This window comes from Pan troglodytes, chromosome Y, assembly GCF_028858775.2.
Source record: "Pan troglodytes isolate AG18354 chromosome Y, NHGRI_mPanTro3-v2.0_pri, whole genome shotgun sequence".
In the NCBI taxonomy this organism is placed as follows: Eukaryota; Metazoa; Chordata; class Mammalia; order Primates; family Hominidae; genus Pan; species Pan troglodytes.
Window position 1 is genome coordinate 16,638,249 of NC_072422.2, and position 20,693 is coordinate 16,658,941.

Here is a 20,693-nt window from a genome sequence, read left to right on the forward strand (position 1 = left end):
TAATGGATTTTTCAATGTTTATTTATTCATTGTGGTTTTAGCATTACTCATATTCTCATCAACCTAAATATGTGGGCCTTTCCCCTTTGCTCCTCTGCTCCAGGATCCCCGGATTCCCTTTGTTCACATAGTAATAGAAGGAAATTGAAGAAAAAGAGAAAACACATTTTGTAGACGTTCTTGTTTTACACATTACAACTTCTGTTTTGCTTTTGGTCTGGACTATGTCTAATCAGATACTATTTTTCCATTTTGCTCTAAAAATAAAATCACCCATCACTCATAAATTACAACTAACAAAAATTATTGACTTCTTTTAACACGAAATTCAAATTGAATAATGTACACTTAGCTGCAGGCCAGCAACATATGAGGTCAAATGGTGTAAGCAAAGGTCTTCAAATGTGTTTTTTTGGAAAATTATGTATTCTTACTTATTAAATTTATCTTTACATTACCTTTTTACTTGAAATATTTGAGTAACATTATCATATATGATTAAGTATATTATTATATCAAATGTAATTTTTTTTTTTGAAATGGAGGCTCATTCTGTCATCCAGGCTGGAGTGCAATGGAGTGATCTTGGCTCACTGCAAGCTCTGCCTCCCAGGATCACGCCATTCTTCTGCCTCAGCCTCCTGAGCAGCTGGGACTACACTTGCCCACCACCACATCTGGCTATTTTTTTTTGTGTTTTTAGTAGAGATGGGATTTCACTGTGTTAGCCCGGCTGGCCTCTATCTCCTGACCTCGTGATCCACCTACCTCAGCCTCCCAAAGTGCTAGGATTACAGGCGTGAGCCACCACCCTCGGCCTTATATCAAGTGTACTTTCTTCCTGAGTTTTTGTAATATTAACTCACGGTAGCACTTAGCATGTAGGGCTTGGGTCAAGTTTAAAAGGCTGCAAAAGATGTAGTAGACTCGAATAGTAATGATCTAATCACTTATTTTACAGATAAATAAACTGAAGGTCATATAGAAAAGGCAAAGTTGTAAACAGGAATTATTTTGAAGGAACTTTCATTTTTAGGTTCAGAAATTATTTGAGAAATGTGTTCTGAACAGGACCTTTGAAAACAGGTAGGTGTAATGGAAGGTAAACATGCATAAACCAAAAATGTTAGTAACTAGTTCAATAATGGTGAGTACTGGGGGACCAGTAGCAGGGTTTAAAGCAAATAGGAATTTCAGGTTTGTGTATTAGAAGATGGGGAGTCACCTGAAAAATGGCATAAAATTCAATATGACAATTACATAGTTTGTGACAATACTTGTTGACAAAATGAACTAATGATGAAAGAATGGAGCTAAAAACACCTGTGAGGAAATGAAAACCAAAAACAATTTTTGATCCATTTCTAAACTTACTTGGTTTTAGAGGAAGACTACAGTAATGCAAATGAAGACAATAAAGTGAGTCCATAGAATGGGGTAAAGAAAAATGCAAGAGGATTGTGTCATATATTCATATAAAAGATTCAAATTCTAATAACAGATTATTAAGCCGAAAATTAATCAGGCTAAACTTTTTAACAATAATAAAATATTATATATAAAGTGGGAAAACCATTATCAAAGTTGACAAAGAGCTTTAAGATGTAAAACATCTGCAATCTGGCATTTTTTGTGGGTATAACATAAATATTACACTAAGGGAACTTCATATTCATATTTCCTTGATAATTATTGCACAGAGTGGTGTAAAATTAATAAAACATGGTGGCCTGAAGAAACAAAGAACAACAAAACTAATGTGTCTTTAAAGAGGCCATGTAAAACGACTTTCAACTTTTGTACTTTCTGTAGATAGGCAGTCTCCTAGAGGGTCCTACATTTTAGAACTGAGAGCTGGTCTGCATGACAGCACATATTTGCAGTGCTGAAGGCTGTGAGAGTGGAGCGAAATCTCTTTACCTTCACATATCCTTCATGGCAAAGTCATTTGCCAACATAGAGAAACTCCCTTGTTTTCTTCCCAGTGGTGTTTCCAGTAAGAAAGAAGCTTAGTGTTTCCCAGTATGCATGTGCGTGTTGTTTGGATGCTAAGCACTCCACCTCAGAGAACCTTGAGATAGTGCGGAAGCTCAAAATCCAGTCATTGGAAGTAGGAAAACAACTCTGATGTACTGCCCCTTTTATTTTTGTTTTCCTTAATGGATGATGCCCCTAAGGTGTTTTCAACTCCAGTAATTGGGAACAGCAAAACAAAGCTACAAAATCAGCAGGCCTAAGGATATGCCTAATCTAAGAACTATCTTAATTGTGGTTAGGGAGATAATTTCTTTGGAATTATTGACTTAGGTAAACTGCCAAATCTCATGACTGCTTCCAGGTCATGAGATTTGGTTTACCTGAGTAATACATTTGTTACCTTGCTACTTTATTTATTTATTTATTTATTTATTTATTTATTTATTTATTTTAGTAGAAGCTTTGATTTGTAGAAATTAGTGTCAAAATTCCAATAATTGTTTGACAATAACCCTGTAGTTGGTTGAATTTTCTAGAAAAAAAAAAAACTATGTTGAAACAATAACCCTGGTGACGTCACTGTAACCTTATTTGGATATATAAACTTTTCAAATATAATCAAGTTAAGATAAGGTCACACTAGATTAGGGTATGCCATAAACTCAACGTCTTGTAAGGAAAGAGAGATTTAGAGACACAGAGACACACACTGAGGGAAGACAGCCATGTGAAGACAGAGGTAGATGCTGAAGCGATATAACTGCAAACTGATGAATACCAAGGATTACCGGCAACAATCAGAAGCTGGGAAGGGCAAGGAAGAATTCTCCTCTAGAAATGTCAGAGGCCTGGCAACATATTGACTTCGGATTCTTAGTTTCCAGAATGCAGAAAAAAAAATTATGATTTTAAAGCCATTCAAAATGTGGTATTTTTTTATGGTAGCTCTAGGAATCTAATACATTCCCAGAACTATAATTTCCCCCTATTATAAATTATCTACTCATTGTTATCTTTTCAACATTTTCTCATTGCTAGTAAAAATATATAATTTCCAACTTTTGTATAGAAGGTGTTGCTATGTCTTTTAAAACTTCTTGTAAGCTAAGGGATTTCTGAACAGAGTACGTAAATTTAAAGGGAAAAACAAATTTACTCTTCTTAATGAAATCCATGTTGATTGGGTACAGAACAACATCCTCTTTCTCTCCTGAAATCTGGCCTGGGCCTCCTCCTGTAAGCATCTCAGATTAAATCATATGGCTTGTTACCCCACCATGAATTCTTAAGAGCGAAAATGATAATGGTGATGATAATGATGGTGATTACTAGAAACAGGATAATTCATATCTTAATTTTTGTTTGATTATAATTTACTAACATTCACTGGTATACATCCTGTATATTATACTTGTGCACACATAAACCCCTGTTAATAAACAGTATTATGTTTCCCTTTCCCTTGGTCCTACCTTGAGTTCCCTGGAAAACAAGCCTGAAATAAAAGAGCATGCGTGGAGTACTTTAGTGCGGTATATGAGATACAGAACAAGCAACTCATAGAAGGAAGGAGATTTACTATAGTGTTTTATCAAGTAGGCCAGTTTGAAAGGGAATTTGGGCAATTTTAGAGTTAATACTTTAGATAAAGAAACTCCTCTGTATACACAACAACCTCAATTAATAACCTTCAACCTTTGTCCCTGAAATAACACAGGTTCTCCATAGAGGTTACTACTTCTCTTGCAGCCCACCCAAGCAGAGGCCACTTACTCTCCCCACACTCCATATATTGGAAGGCCTGAGTGAGGTCGAGATTCTTCTTCCTCCCTTTCTAATATCATATTCTAGTACACTTCCCAAGTTTATGACTCATTCCCTTTGTTCTCACAATCCTCCTTTCCATTCCAATTCCTGCCAATGATTACAGTGACTTTAACATTCACACAAAGGCTCACTGAATAGTACCAGTTCCTGAAATTCCTAGTTTCCAAAGACCTTCTCTTACATTTTAGTTCAGCCATTTTATTTCACTGTTTGCTCTTAACTATGTTGTTTTCTGATATAGGGTCTCACTCTGTTGCCCAGGCTGGTGTGCAGTGTCATGATTATAGCTCTCTGCAGTCCTGAACACCTGGGTTCAAGTGGTCCTCCAACCTCAGCCTCCCAAGTGGCTGGAAAAACAGATGCACGCTACCATGCCAAGGGAAATTTTTATTTATATACTTATTGTAGAGATGGGTCTTGCTATGTTGCCCAGGCTACTCTCAGACTCCTGGCCTCAAGCAATCTTCCTGCCTTGACCTCTCAAAGTGCTGGAATGATAGGAATAAGCCAGCATACATGGTTCCCTTAACCATTTATTTTACTAATATTTTATAGTACCTTGCCTATTCATCTCACCTGTGGAAGCCCAAATGTGGAACACCTCACTCATCCCCTGTCCAAGCTGTTTCTGGGACAGCTGGCTGTCATGTTCGAGCTGCATTATGAGCACACTCATGTGTCAGTACAGCAGAGACAGCCTTTAGCTAATAGCCAGTCAAGAACTGATGTCCTTAACCCAACAGCCCATGAAGAACTAAATCCTGTGACCAGCCAGATGAACAAGCTTGGAAGCACATCTTTCCCCACATGTGTTTTAAAATGACTGAAATTCTAGCTAACACCTTGATTGCAATCTTGTGAGAAGCCTGGATCCAGACATACCCTGATAGCTATGTCCACTTTCCAGATGCAAAGAAACTGTGAAATAATTAATGGTGTTGTTTAAGCCACTAAGTTTCGCCATAATTTGTTACTCAGTGATAGATCACAAATAAACTAGCAATGCCCCCTTACCAAAGTCATCTCTCCTTCTGGCAGCTAAAGTCCATTCTAGAAACTAACGTTGTGTGATTGGGTAATTGGTAACTGAGAAGCAATATTGAAATCTCTTTAAAAAGTAGTCATAAAAAAATAGAAGTTGCGTAGCTGAAAGGAAGTCGCATATACCCCATTACACACTCTGTAAATGCATCTAAATTTCTGCTTTCCCCACAAAAGTATTGTTGGTGCCATGCCTACTTTAGGTTAGCTCTTAAGGATGTGGTGTTCTAGTCAAAGAGTACATTATGGGTAGAATTACTCTGATACATTCTTTTAGCTCTTTCTGCATTATCTGAGCAATTTGATGATACTTCTTTGTACTCCCATCTTTCCCTTGCTCATTTTAATGTAATAACGTTTTCATCATCTTACTCTCACCAGTAGGATGTATTGTATCTGAAACACTTCTTTGTCACATTTTTAATTTCTGCTATTGCTTACAAGTAATATGATAATGATACTAACAAAGGACAATTGAAGGGCCCAACCTTATGCAGGTAAGGGCTGTTCAGCAGCAGGTCACTATCATTATCGTTTGTTCCTCCTTACCCAAAGTCCATTGTTTCCATTTAGACAATTTACATATTTTGATTTCTCTCTTCGAGATAGATAGGCTCCACTTGCCTATCTCTTTCCTAGGGTTAGCTTGCACTGAATTTTGAGGGCTTCTCTGTGGAATTTCTCTTTTACATTGTATAGTTAAACCAATTTATATACCAGTCACTGGTCTTAGAGCCTAAGCATGGGATTGCATATATATGGCATGAGTTCAGTCAGTGACATCCATGAAACATTGGTATAGTGTAGGTATTAAGAGTACAGATGAATTACTTTGCCTCTCAGTGTCTCAGTTTACTGATAAATCAAATCCGGCTGATAATCATTTATACTTCATACAGAGATTGGGATGATTAAAAGAGTTAAAACCTGAGGCCATTTAGAACATTAATTGGCACATAGAAAGGCATGCGCGTTTGCTACATATACCAAATATAAACCCTCCAAAAATAGGAATATTAAATTTTATAAACAATTTCCAGATTTCTACATAGATTATCTTACCTGATTATGATAAAAATCATTGGGTAAGGAAGGGCACAGGTTATTTTAGTCATTTTACAAATGATCAAACAGAGGTTAAAAAATAAATAAATACCGATATTAACTCTCCTAAGTATTAGGGCTAAATTATGAATATAGATTTTTTCTGGAAACTTTTCTGAAGCTACTTCTGCCTGTGTCAGAGGACCCTAGAGGTACCAACCTATGAGCTTATTGATGGGGACTCAGTGGATTTTGATTTTTCTGCCCTTCCCACGACAAAGCCAGCAGTGTTTCCACTGCACAACATGGTGGGGTGCTGTGTGTTCACGTGTGAGTTCATGATGGTAATTCAATAAATTGTTAAAGTGAGTATGTGTGAAGGGAGAAAAAAATGCTATAAGATTTGGAGTCTCCTTTAGGCAATCATCATATTGTAGTTTGTCAAGCTTGGAATGATGTACTTCCATATCTTAGTGGGAGTTGTGTGGGGATGTTTTATTTCCAGTATCAAACAGCAACTTAGTAATTTGCGGCCAGTACTCAAGAAATCAACATGCTCAGGACAGCACTTCTCAGGCTTTTTTGAAAGTGTAGTCTTATGTTTTTATTAAGAGAAGGAAAATATCTAATCTCACCATTTGATAAAATACAATAAAACCCATAAAATAAAGAATAATATACATCTCATATTTTATGGCACTTGAATGGTGTTTCTGATTTTTAACATAATCTAACACATTGTACATTTTGTACAATGCAGTAACACAATTTTGTACAATACATTTTGTATAGTGCATTGTACACAAATGCAATAACACGAAGTGTTCACACTAATGGAAGCGAGTAAGCCATGTATTATTCAGTCTGTCTAGGGAATTCAGTCTGTTTGTTTTCACTAATGCTGAGTGAAACATTGCCCAGAGACATAGATATAACTGTTATAAAATATCAGAAAACTACAATTTTTAATATCCAAAGAACTTTTTAATGTCGGAATTTCATGTCTTCTATTCCATTTTTTTTTTTCTTTTTTTTAACGGAAACACATTGTCAAAAGAGAGCTGTCAGGTCCTAGTGTTTTATCTATAGCAATGTTGAAAGCTCCACTTGCCTATCAGGTCTTACTGTTTTATCTGTAGCATTGGTGAAAGCCCCACCTGCTTACTTCAGGCTTGTGAGGGTTCTTTCCTTTGGGGGTGGTGGCTGGCGCCAGAAGAAGAAGAAATATCATGCCCTCTGAGAGTAGAGAGCAGCTGGTGTAGTTGTCCTGGTGTTTGTGGGATATAATAGGCATAAAGGCATATTTGGAACAGCTTGGAGAAATAACATAATGCTTCTTACATTTATCTTTATAATCCACTTTCCTAGCACATATTATCCTGCCATTCATAATATATTTAGAAAATGCAGATTAAAAAATGCTCTGTTACCACAGGGGCTGAGATAATGGAAAGCATGTCCTAGTTAGTTAAAGTAACTTTTTTTTAATCAAATGAAAAATAAATACACAGATAAATTTGTTCAATTCCTTTTTCTTTGAACAATGAAAGACCTTTTTGTAAGAATTAGCCAGGGTAGGTACGTCTGGAAAGCAGTCAACACAAAGTTTCTATTTGAGAGAAAACTAACATTATTGCCAAAAAAATAAAAAATCCACCCGTAGTATGATCAAAATTTGTCAAGCCAGGTGTGTTACAGAAAGGAATTTGCTAATAGAAATTTGCATTAGATGGTATTTCCACTATTTCAAACTATTTATTTTTGATGGCATCTTCCTTCATTTGGGCAGAAGTTTTATAGCATGTATTTAGTGAAGAGCTACAGAACCTTAATAAAATGCAGTAAGTAAAGCATCAGCATGGCAAAACTAGGGTCATTATTCTGATTTTAAAAATACTTTCTTACAAAAATCAGGTCTTGGGCAGTTTTTGCAAGTCACAGAAATTATTCCTTAGTGTTTGGTTGTCTGCTGTTTTGTACTCTCCTGTTTCCCATTATTTCTTATTATTTTTCCTGAAACGTTTTGGTGTCTATTGTCCACCGTCTCAATGATCATTAGCATTGTGACTCTCATAGGGTATTCACACCTGCTTTATTCATTTATTAAGTGGTTAATTCAGGAGGCACCACCATGGCCCACAGATGTGGGACGATACTGGAAATATAAAGATGTCCATTTGACACAACAGAGTGAACTTTTCCTCCAAAAACATATGAATGCTGCATAAATGAAAACAATTAAATATTAATAGTGGAACTCAAAAAAATCACGTGTGGGATATGAAGTAGGATCGCAAAGCTCTAGTAAGCTAGAGCTGAAGCCACGGTGGGCTTACTGTTTTCCAACACAGATTTACACTTTGCAGAGTGAGATCATGGGTTCTGGTTCCCAACTAAGGGTGCAAGAGGAGGTTCTCATATCTTGAAGGGCACAGAACCTCCATAAAACTCAGGAACTATGAGACATGATCTGATTTACCTCTTGGAGTATGGCATTGGCAGCAATCCTTCTGCATATCTCTTGGGGGTGGTAGGGGAGAGATTGGCCTGTAAGCAATTGAAACGCAAGCCTACCCACATGCAATTCAGTTAGAATTTTTACTTTATGGATGGGCATCTACTGCAGTGAGTAAATTTTGCTGCCTCTCAGAGGTACAACGGAAATGCATGTGTGCACTAGCATCCAAAATGCAGGGTGCTCCCAGAAAAGACAGTGCCTACTAGAAATAATCGTAGCATCAGAAATCACTGAAAGTTACCATAATGAAGTAAACATCCATGAAAGAGTCAATAGATGCACTAAAGATAAGGCAATTTGAATTATTTAATAATATTTGATAATGTGTATATATATACACACACATATACAGATATGTATATGTGTATACACACACACACACACACACACACACACACATATGTGTATATATATACACATATAACATGGATTCTCATTCTGTTGCCCAGGCTGGAGTGCAGTGGTGTGATCTCGACTCTCTTTAAACTCCACTGTGGGGACCAAGCAATTATTTGCCTCAGCCTCCCAAGCAGCTGGGGTTACAGGCACTGACCAAAACACCCAGCTAATTTTTGGATTTTTAGAGGAGACATGGTTTCACCATATTGGCCAGGCTGTTTTGGAACTCCTATCCTGATGATCCACTCACCTCAGCCTCCAAAAGTGCTGTGATTACTGGCAAGACCAACCGTGCACAGCCTCCAGCCTGATATTTAAAGTGCTGCCCACCACAACTGTTTTTGTCCTGCTTTCTCTATTGGTAGTATGAAAATTAATTTGATATCTTAACCGGTTATACAAGCCTCAGATTGACTCAAACTAAATGCCAGAGCTTTGGGAGCAGAAAATGGTACATACTCATCTAGAAATCTGGGAGTAATTTCAGCAAACATGTATTTTTTAATATGATTGGTTCTGGCCTCTGTGACCATATAATTCGGAGGAATGTGATGCAAACCAGCCAAGAGCAGCAGGGTGACTGACTGCAGGAAACCGTGGCTCAGTTGCACAACAGTGGTACCTGAATATAACCTTTTCTACAGGCTGGTGAAAGTGAGGCAGAAACTAGTAATACACTTCCTGTGTGTGTATTACTAAAGTTAAATGCCAATTTTGTGTGTGTGTGACTGCTATTTGAAGAAGCTGGAAGGGAAGTGGAGCATTGAGTGGGACTTCCAAGGTGGGCTGCTGAGGAAAGCACTGCAGGTGTGAAGGCGTGAAGAAGGGCACTGGGGCACACTGATAGAACTGACAGCTGATAGACAGGAGAAGATTATGAAGAAAGCTAAGCTGGCAAAGCTTGGATCTGGTAGGGGATATCTTTTGAAGGTTCTTTAACACAAGAGGAATAGGGTGAGATCAGTCTTGTAATCAGGCTCACCTGAGCACACGTATGTTAGCACTACGTTGGTTATCTGCTTCCGTGCTCCAAAAGTGATCCAGATAAAATGCATACATCGAGTTTTGTCCTCTTGCTGTAGCTGGAAACTTAGAATACTTCCTTCGGCATGAACATAGAAAAAAAAAAAACCTGAACCCTCTCAAGGGAAAAGTTTCCATTGATAGCTTGAACCTAGCTGGATGTATGAGAGACCATATGGAGCAACTCCTGTACCACTGGGTCCCACACTTTCTTCAAGCTGTGGAGCATGATCTATGGTTCTTTTGCCTAGTGAGGCTCTGCAGCAGATTTCCACCACTCCAGCTGCGCACTCACCACCTGCTTTGTTCTCCAACCGTCTTCTATTGTATTTTCCATAAAATATTTACAGATGGCAAAATCGACCCTTATGTTAGGACATTAGACTTTCAAAAGCTTAGCTTACCAGAATGTTTTTACATTGATTCCCATTGGGTGGGGCCAAGAAGAGAAATGTTTTGATGTAATTTTTCAAAAACCCTTTCCCTATATGACAGCCAGCTCCCCTCACCCAGCATGTACTTTGATATCCCCATCATTTCCCTGTTGAGGGTCTCATTCACACTCAGTGTAGGCTTTGGTTATCCTCTGTAGAATCAGATAGTCACCAACCACACAGCATATGAACTTCATCCATGAAAGATCACAATTTGCTTCATCAAGTCTGATCATTGGAACAAGTATTTGGGAATCAAAAAAATTCCTTGAGATAAGTAAACAATGTTCAGTGATAGAGAAGAAACTAAATAAATACATAGCTAAATCAATTGAGAGCTATAATGTTACTTGTGTCTTGTGTTAAAAAGGAATGGTTTAACTTCAACTAGGAGGCTTCCCCAAGTTTGAAGAAAGTAACACAAATATTACCTAGTGCATTAGTGGAATTGTAATTTTGTATCCTCCACACAGCACATTGTAACTGTGATATCAGATGCACATTTGTCTGTTCTCCAGGTTCAGTAGTTGGCCTTTTTCTTAAAACTGAACTCTGTTTATGGAAATGATTTCCATTCCTGGGTAGCCCAAATTCAGCTGGATGTATGACAAACTGTATGAAGCAACTCTTGTACCACTGGGGACCTACCCTTCTCCTGGGACCGTGGAACATGATCTATGGGGGTAGAGGTGCCCTCATGGCACACAAATGATGAGTAATTACTACTAAGAGTAATTCTAATGAAACATAGGATAACAATACGGAAGGTTAAGTCATTTTGAAGAGAATGAAGAAGTAAACTAAGTAACAATGCGTTGCAAATACATTAGATTTTAGTCTTCTATATCTAACATTTTTGCTTTAGGAAATTATTTCCTTGAACCAAGAATGCAATGCTAGTTGCATAAAAACTTGTAGATATAAAAAGTAGTAATCCATTTCCCCAGGAAAAAAAAAATTCATGTATAAATTGTAGCGTAGACAAGTTTCTTATTTTAATTATAATTCTTCTTGGTTATCTCATTTCTTAGCTCTGTAACCTACATATGTAAATCAAAGAAACGTTTTTAGACAAATACTACAATTTAGAAATGCAAAGTGCCATTATGGAGAAAACATGTTCTTCCATGAGCGGATGTGTCCCTTCCCCCACCAACTAATAAAGCAGGACAATACACTCATTTGAAATTTATTAGTAGATGATACCGTGGTGCAAACCCTAATTCTTTTTTATCCGCATGTCGATTTTGTGTATACCTGTGAGTTGATTAGAATGCAGCAGCAACCGCTAACAATCCACAGCAAGATGAGCTAGTCCTGGGCTTTCGATGAAGATTCACTGTGTCTGTGTGCATCAACTGAGCCGACATATCCTCGTTCACAGAAACCCTTCAAACCGCATCCTCAAAGGCTGCTGCCACACTTGTGGCATCTTTTGCACTTGTTTCAAAATAAAAATAGTGGTCGTCGTCCCTGCACAAGCTTGGGCTTCTTCTGAAGACATCTGCTGTTATCTCATGTCAGTCTTGTTACCCAGAATCACAAAAGGGAAGCTCTCGTGTTCTTCCACATTTGCATAATATATGAATTCTTTTTTCCAGTTACTAAAGTTCTGGAAGCTTTGAGAATCATCGGTACTAAAAGTAAGCAGGCCGCAGACAGAATATCTGTAAAATGATGTCCTCAGGCTTCAGAATCACTCCTGACCTGCCACGCCCCAAATCTGAGTGGCACCAAAATGTTTATCCACATCCAAATCTTATTTAAAAATTCCACACCTATTGTCTTAAAGAGCTGGATATCAAAATTATTAGTTACATATCTGTTTATAAGTGAACTCCTCCCAACTCCACCATCTCCAAGGATAATTACTTTAATAAGTGATGAATTTCCTGCCATCGTTAATCTCAAGAGCTTCAAGAAACTCTGTAAAATGTAAATGCACCATTGTATTTCTTTTTACCTACCTATTCTTCTACATGATTCTATGGATATCAGCATTTAGCTGAAGTAAAATGTATAGCCCCGGGGAATACCAAATAATAAGACTTTTGTTTACAAGACTGAGCATTTAGCCATGTGCAGGCTACCATACTAGCAATATTATCTAAAACAGCTGGAAAGGGCTCATTCTTCTTCTTTCTCAGGTCACAGTTGACTGTGAAGCTAACACTAAAGCCTAAGTCTGACCCCAAAGCTCTTGCTCTGAACTGTTACTCTATGATAAGTCCCTCTCCGCTGATGGTAAGCCCCACCACAGTTGGTTAAAGATGGGTAAGAGATCAAAGTCTGCATGTTTCTGATACAGCAATATTTATACTTTGAAGAGCATGTTCATGACCAATGTGAGGGGCGTTAGAGTTTAGAGAGCTGGAAACTTTATCACTATATCAAGGCCAAAAATAAAAGCCTGGTTCGGAAGAAGCACACCACCACGTTAGATAAATGCTGTCACAGGCTGGGTAAAGTGGCTCATGTTTGTAATCCCAACAGTTTGGGAGGCAGAAGGGGGCAGATCACTTGAGGTCGGGAGTCCAAGACCAACCTGACCAATATGGTGAGAAACCCCATCTCTACTAAAAATACACAGAAACACAAAAGTTAGCTGGGCATGGTGGCGGGTGCCGGTAATCTCAGCTACTTAGAAGGCTAAGGCAGGAGAATTGCTTGAACCCAGGAGGCAGAGGTCACAGTGAGCCGAGATTGCACCACTGCACTCCAGCAAGGTGACAGAGCAAGACTCCATCTCAGAAGAAAAAGAAAAGACTGTCTACAGCTTATGGAAATGTAAACTTTAGATCCCAACAGACTGAGAATGTTCATGGTTTACACAGATTGGAAGACGCATCCATATTCCGGAAGCGCACTTTCTGTATATTTACAGACAATTATACTCCTTTATCAGGAAGGAGGAGGCCAGATTTTATTTAAATGGTTAACTTATGTCCATCGGAAAGAGATAAAAGCATGAGCATGCTCCTGTGCAAAAGGCTAGTCCATAATTTATAAATCTGGGTTGTTACATTTATATCTAGAAAATAGAAGGTTCAGGGGTTCTCAGTCAGAGAATAGAATTCAATATGCAAGAAAACAGCAGTTTATTGTTTGCACGGCTCTGAAGGTTGTCTTTTAAATGAAAGAGAAAAGTGAAGATTGGCAAAGACAGGAAGCCTGCATACAGCCCATGAGCCCAAATCCACCCCAAGAAAGCCATCAAGCTTATGTACAGCCAGGAAGCTCCTATTCCCCTCCAAGTTAATGAAGTTTGTAATTTTAAAAGCCAGATATTTAGCATGAGAAAGTTACTAAAAATGCCAGAAATATAGCTAAGATTATATAATCAAGAATCTCACTGCCTCTTCAATAAAACGTTCTTTTTCGGCTAATTGAGGTCATCAAATTACTATTCATGCCAGGAGGGAAGGGCTATAAATCAGACCTTCTGCCTACGTATTACCTGAACGAACTTTTGCTGTTAAGGTTAAAAGCTCTCAAGTATAAACCTGGAGATCTCTTTTTCTGTTGTTTTTGAAAGTTACGAGTGTTTGGGTTGTTTGAACCATGTCACTTGTATATGAAGAAGGTCTGATTTTATGAAAGTTAGGGTTTACTTAGCATTATGACAAGTGGAAGCCAGAGTTTACACAGGCAGGGGGCATGCTCATATCTGGGTCAAGTAGTCAGTGATTATGTAGCAAAAAATAAATTTTGACCTCTTATTTCTGTAGTAAATGTACAAGTCTCTGGTGGAAAAACTGTTGTTACATATATATGAGCTCTGGTTGTAGACCTGTATGCTCTTCTGTGAATTTTTTAGTTGCCATGGTTGTAAGATCATTGCTGCATAAAGCCTGTGTCCTACTGCATTGAAAGTAAATGAGTGTGCCCTGGCCCAAAAGAGCAAGATAAATGAGCTTGCCTTTTTGATATTTTGATTTATGTTTGTAATTCTGTGTTTGTGTTTGAGGTTTTTCAGTGTAACTGATTATACCTTTTCCATAGTGAGTACCATTCCTGTTTTCTGGCACCCTTCGTTCTCATTGTTAAATGTGAATTTTTGGTTCTATTAAGTCTTTGCCTAATGAAAATGTTCTTATTTGTGACGAAAATGACTGGTAGGTACAAACGCCACACTTTTTCTTCCATGAATATAGCATTTATCCATGTGATTTATAACCCCTAGGCTGTCTACATTGAAAGCAGTGTGTAAAGTTAGCTGTAAGAATTCTTCTTTACATTGCATACATACATAAGTACACACACACATATATGTATACATAAATATAATATAAGAACACTAACCTACATTGATTTGTGTATTGACATAAATTTTCAGACTGGGTGGAAAAGTGGGGCCCTGTCTCAAAAAAAATACATTATATATATTTTTATATGTGTGTGTGTGTGTGTGTATATATATATATATATATATATATATATATATATATATATGTTGGAAAGGGATAAATGTCTCAAAAGCTTTCATCTATCTGAGAGAAAAAAAAGGCCAGCATTCATACAAATTTAAATTTAGCATCTCAGTTCCAAAAACTAGAATTGAGAAGATAGCTCCTAAGCTTTCTTATTCATATGCAATAATTTTAAAAATGCAAGTGTGTGTGTGTGTGTGTGTGTGTCTGTCTGTTTATTCACAATCAAGAAGCTCACATGAGTGAGCATGTAGGATTAACTCAGAACTTATCAGAAAGTTCTAGATCTAGGTCACAGAAAGAAAAATTTCAGTTTGTATACAGCCAGTAAGCTTGTGTTGATTTTCAGTGATGGCCAAAGACGGCGGATATAAAGGTAAAAAGAGTGTGTTTCTGTTCAAGCAGTTTCCAATGTTCATTTAAGAGGGATACACAGTTTTATAATCAAACAAGTGGCCAGTGTTTCTGTAACACACGGGTTACCTTACATGCAAACTAAACAAGGCATGAGAGTACTCTTGCAGACATTGGAAATATTCTGCCTAACTGTATACAATTGGGAAACTTTGATTTATATCAAAGTTAGAGCAAAGCTAGGTTTGATTTACCTGACACTATGCACTGTTAAAGAAGAATAATCATAATCATAATCATAATTGTAATAAAACCGAACAACCAGGATTCATGCAACCTGAAGGCTTATGGTAATACCCATGCATGTGTAGCACAGAATTTATATAGTGAGGAAGAACACATCCGTGTCCAATAAAGAAGAAGAAGACCTATATTGATATAAATATAAGCTTTTATCCACTTACAGAGAAGTCAGGAGTGTTACAGAAGAGACTCCATTGTCTTTGTAAAATGAGCACAGAACGCTCTATTTCTTGGCAAGATATTCTATAAAATTGAACCAATTATCATCAATATTAGTTTGAAGCAAACAGAAAACCTAAGAACAAGAGAAGATATTTCCCAGCTGCACCAGCGAAGGTCTAAAATTCAGCATCTGCAGGAAACTTTAACACATCAACAAGAAAAACACAAATAGCTATTGAAAGTACTCAAAGACATGAACAGGCCTTTCTCTAAACAAGACATATAAGTGGCCAGTAAGTATATGATAACAATATTCATCATCATTAATTTTTTCATGAATGCAAATCAAAACCACAATAAGACACCATCTCACACCAGTCAGAATGGCTGTTATTTAAGAGTCAAAAAATTAAATAAAAAAAAAAGACAGGTGCTCATGAAGCTGCAGAGGATAGAAAATGCTTCCCCACTGTTGATGAGAATGCGTAAGAGTTCAGCCACTTAGGAAAGCAGGCTGAAGATTTCTCAAATGACTTAAAATGAAGCTAATATTCCACACAGAAATTCTATCACTAGGTATGTGTCCAGAAATGAAAAGCACATTATCCCAACAAAAAGACACATGCTTTCATATCTTTAATGCAGCACTACACAAATTTGCAAAATCATGGAGTCAACCTAGGTGGACTGCACACAGAAAACTAGTATTCAGTTCATCAGTGGTAGATGGGATTTAAAAATGTACCTATACACGAAGGAATACTATGCAGCAATAAAACAGAATGAAATGATGACATATACAGCAATACGGATGCAGACAGAGGCCATATTTATTGCAAGAACAGAAAAAAATATCACGTTTTCACTTATAAGCAGAAGATGAGCATTGAAAATACATGCACGTACATATGGAAGCAGCAGACGCTGTGGAAATACAGAGAATAAAAAAATGAAGTGGGCTAAAAAGCTACCTATTGGATACCATGCTCACTAGCTGGGTGTTGAAATTCACACTGCATAACCCAGCATCATGCAATATTTCCATGTAGCCAACAAGGACGTGTGATACTGGTATTCAAAATAAAATAAAAATTTAAAGAAGAAACCAAAAAATGAGTGTAGACATGCCTCATTCAAATGTAAATTAAAATGGGCTGGAAAATCTTTATGTGAAATGCACACCCATACACAAGAAAAAGACTGGTTTACATAGTGAGCACGTTGTTTCTTTGGTCAAGAAAAGGAGATTTTGTGTGTATGTGTGTGTATGTGGTTACTTTTCTTTATATATATGTTCAAATAGGTGTGTGTGTGTGTGTACATATACATGTATACATGATTAAATATATATATATATATATAGACACACATATATATTCAAACAAGAAAAAATAAAAATTGGTACACCTCAGAAATTTATTTTTATCCAACATTAAAGGTCATCCCCTATTAATACAGCCAAGAAACCCATCAAGATATGTAAAGTTATTAACTCAAAAGGATCCCCTTATCAGCTAAACTTCTAAACAGTGTTACTGTAGTTGGATAATTACATCCATGGGCAAAGAGGGAGGATTTGGGAATTTTCATACCAGACCACAACGCATTCATACCGAGAAAAGAAAATTAGCACACATGGTGCAGCTGAGAGTTTGCATTTTAAACTCAAGAACAAAAAAGTAATAATGTGTATTGTCAACTCATATGTATATTCAATAATATATGTGCTCACATTGGCAGCAAACTCAGTGTAATGATAAGGGGAAAAATAAGGTTTGTAAGTCTCTGGTTCCATTAAATTCTAGGTGAGAATGAGGACAGGGTTGATCACATACATTTTCTTACAGTGCAACAGCACATATTTTATAAATCCTAGATGCTTTCTTCTCACAAAAACCAGGAGAAGGTAAAGTTTATACATGCAGGTTTCAAGGTATAAAAAATACCTAGGTAGTATACTGCCAACTAATTTCTATACATGTGCAATAGAGGTGTGCCGACGATAAGAATATGCATTAGTCTTCAGGAAAACTGCACAACATATGCACTCCTCACAAATGTGTTCACACTAAGTAGCCTTTAAGGTTTATACAACTTGAAATTGTATATACATATGTAAGAAACTAAGAAGAATTTATAAAGCCTAAAAGGTCACAACCGTATTACAGTAATAATACGTATAAGATGAACGCAGTAACCACATCTCCATCCACATTCCAGGGAGACATGTGCAATAGTTACACAGCTGACTATTTCATAACTTTGTCTAATAATAATGGCTGTCAGGCTGTATTCTGTCAGAAAACTATATTCATAACAAAAGATTGAGGAGCACAGATATTACACAACTAGAAAATTTACATCCATCATAAGAAAAGAACAGTATCGAGATTTATAGGTTGATAAACCCATGTATAATTTCAACATGAAGTAAAGAGTTGAGGAGAGGCAAGGAGAAGGAATAGGAAATGGAAAACTTCACCAATCCGCTCCCACTCGTAGAAGAATCAATATGAACAAATATTCACACTTGAAAATATGTGTTCATACGTAAGACTGAAACCAGGTGGGTGATAGGAGTACTGGGTGGTAGCACAATAATAAGAAAAGACATAATTTAAAAGCGTAGTAATGGGAGTTTTATACTAGTCTCGTCATCCTTCTACTAACCTGTTAGCAAAGTGCAGAGAGAGAAAATGGCTGATTAAAGGAGAGGATGATGACAAGCAAACTTTCCTTGAATGCTAACATTGGCATGCCACAGAGCACTGAGAAAGCTCTCAGGGACCAGGCCTCCAGACTGGTACCTCTACTGAAAGATGCCAGACCCACCCTGGCACGACAATGATGAAAAATGCAAAATCCCAGAAGCTAAAATATATTTAACAAACATTAAAATAGAAAACAGCATCAACATCAAAATTAATCAGGCACAAAAAAACATGCTGGGAACTAAAAGACCAGTTATTTCAAAATATAGGGTCTCAGAAGAAAACAGCAGTAAAAAAGGAAAAAAGAGAGCTTGCGGGATTTATGAAACAGCATGAAGACAGTAATGTTACTCATCACAAGAGTAAAACAAGAAAAAAAAATAAAGGTAGAAACAACAATTTTTAAATGACAGCAGCTTTCCAAACTGGCATAAAAATGTAAATATTTAGACATACAAAGAGACTCTTCCAATCAGATTGATTTGTACAAAATGACACTAAAATAGTTTGAGGTGAAACTTTCAAACGTTTTTAAAAAGACAAAAACACACAAGAGCCAGTCCTGAAAGCAGAAGTGCGCGCGCGCGTGCGCGCGCGCACACACACACACACACACACACACACACACACACAGAATAAAATCACCTACAAGAGAGTTCTCAACAGCTAGCAGATTTGTCAGTAGAGACACTGCAATTAAGGGGAGTGAGATAACATTTACTTATTAATAATAATATGAAGGAAAAAATCCTGCCTACTAAGAGTAATGCACCCAGGAAAACTTTTCTCCAAAATAAAGGAAAGATGAAGTTTTCCAAATAAGCAAAATCTGAGGAAGTTTATTGCCATAAGACCTATCTTATAAGCCATGATAAGAGCGGTGTTCATGCTGGAAGAGAAAAACACTAATTAGTACATGAAAACGTAAGAAAGGATAAAGCTCACTGGTAAAAGTACTCAGTAAAATAAAGAACACTTTGATACTGTAATGGAGGTGAGCTAATAACGTGCATCTTTAATGTGAAGGTGGAGAGATAAAATGATTGCAAATAATAATGGCTGCTTTAATTTGACAAGGAATACAAATCACAAAATTATACATTTTGAAATAAATAAATATATCTGTATAAATGTGTGTACATATATATAGTGTGTATGTGTATATGTAATATCTATTATATAATATATGGGTATATACACATACTTTTCTCTTTGCTTAAATATATTATACATTATGTATATGTTATATACTATACATTATATATTATGTATATGTTATATATTATGTATGTTATATTTATACAGTATAAATTATATATAATATACATGTTATATATTATATATGCATATATACTATATATAAAATATATACACACATTCATACCTATATCTTTATTTTATTTACATGTTATACATAGTATTCATAGGCACACATATACTGTATATAATATAGTATATGCACACATATATACTATATGAAATATATAGTATGTGTATATATAATATATAATGTATGTACACATATATAATATATACAAATGATATGTACACACAAATATTTTGTATATTTAATATAACTATATACAAGTGTATATAATATAACTATATATATAGTTGAGAATAACTCCCTCTCTCTCTGTACATATAAGTATATGTATGTATGCATATATATGTATATGTATGTATATATGTATATGTATATATGTACATATATGTGTATATATATGTACAGAGAGAGATATGTATATGTGTGTGTGTGTGTGTGTGTGTGTGTGTGTGTGTGTGTGTGTATACACAGAGAGAGAGAGAGAGTTGAGAATTGATCCAGAGCATACAGTTCAGAATTGGTGCATGCAATCAATTTCAACGATGTTATTATCAACTTACAACCACCGTATATTGCCTCAGATATTTTTACATGAGTTTCGACTACACAGAAAATCTAAAAGGTTCAGCAAATACCACTACAGGAAAGCATCAAACACACAGACTCAAAGTTAAATAAGAGAGGAAGAAAAGGAAACAAAGAAATGATCAGAAAGCTCAAGGCACAATTCACAAAGTGGCACTATTAAGTCTTCATCAAGCAATAATTACCTTCAGTGGAAGCTGATGGTAAAATTACACAATAACGAGGCCTGGGGAGGCTGAGTAAGTAAAAGTATTTTAAAATCTGTGTTCTCAGAGACTAGGAATGCAACTTATTGTTAGCCCTTTGCTTAAAACTATTGACAGAGTTAAACAACCTACAGAATAACAGACAATTTTGCAAACTATGCATCTGACCAACTTCTAATATTCAGCATCTATAAAGAACTTGAAAAGTGTACAAAAACTAACAAACGAATGAACAACCTCATTAAGAGCTGGGCAAAGGACATGAACAGACACCTCTCAAAAGAAGTCATACATGTGGCCCACAAACCTGAAAACAAAGCTCAGCGTCATGGATCGTCAAAGAAATGTCAAT

The 20,693-nt window shown here is 36.5% G+C and overlaps 2 pseudogenes; one reads left to right on the forward strand and one right to left on the reverse strand.

Moving 5' to 3' along the window:
* The window catches only part of LOC107966130 (RNA-binding motif protein, Y chromosome, family 1 member F/J-like), a 366,174-nt pseudogene that overhangs the window by 126,243 nt on the left and 219,238 nt on the right, over nt 1-20,693 (forward strand).
* LOC107971279 (ras-related protein Rab-9A-like) lies at nt 11,532-12,180 on the reverse strand (annotated as a pseudogene).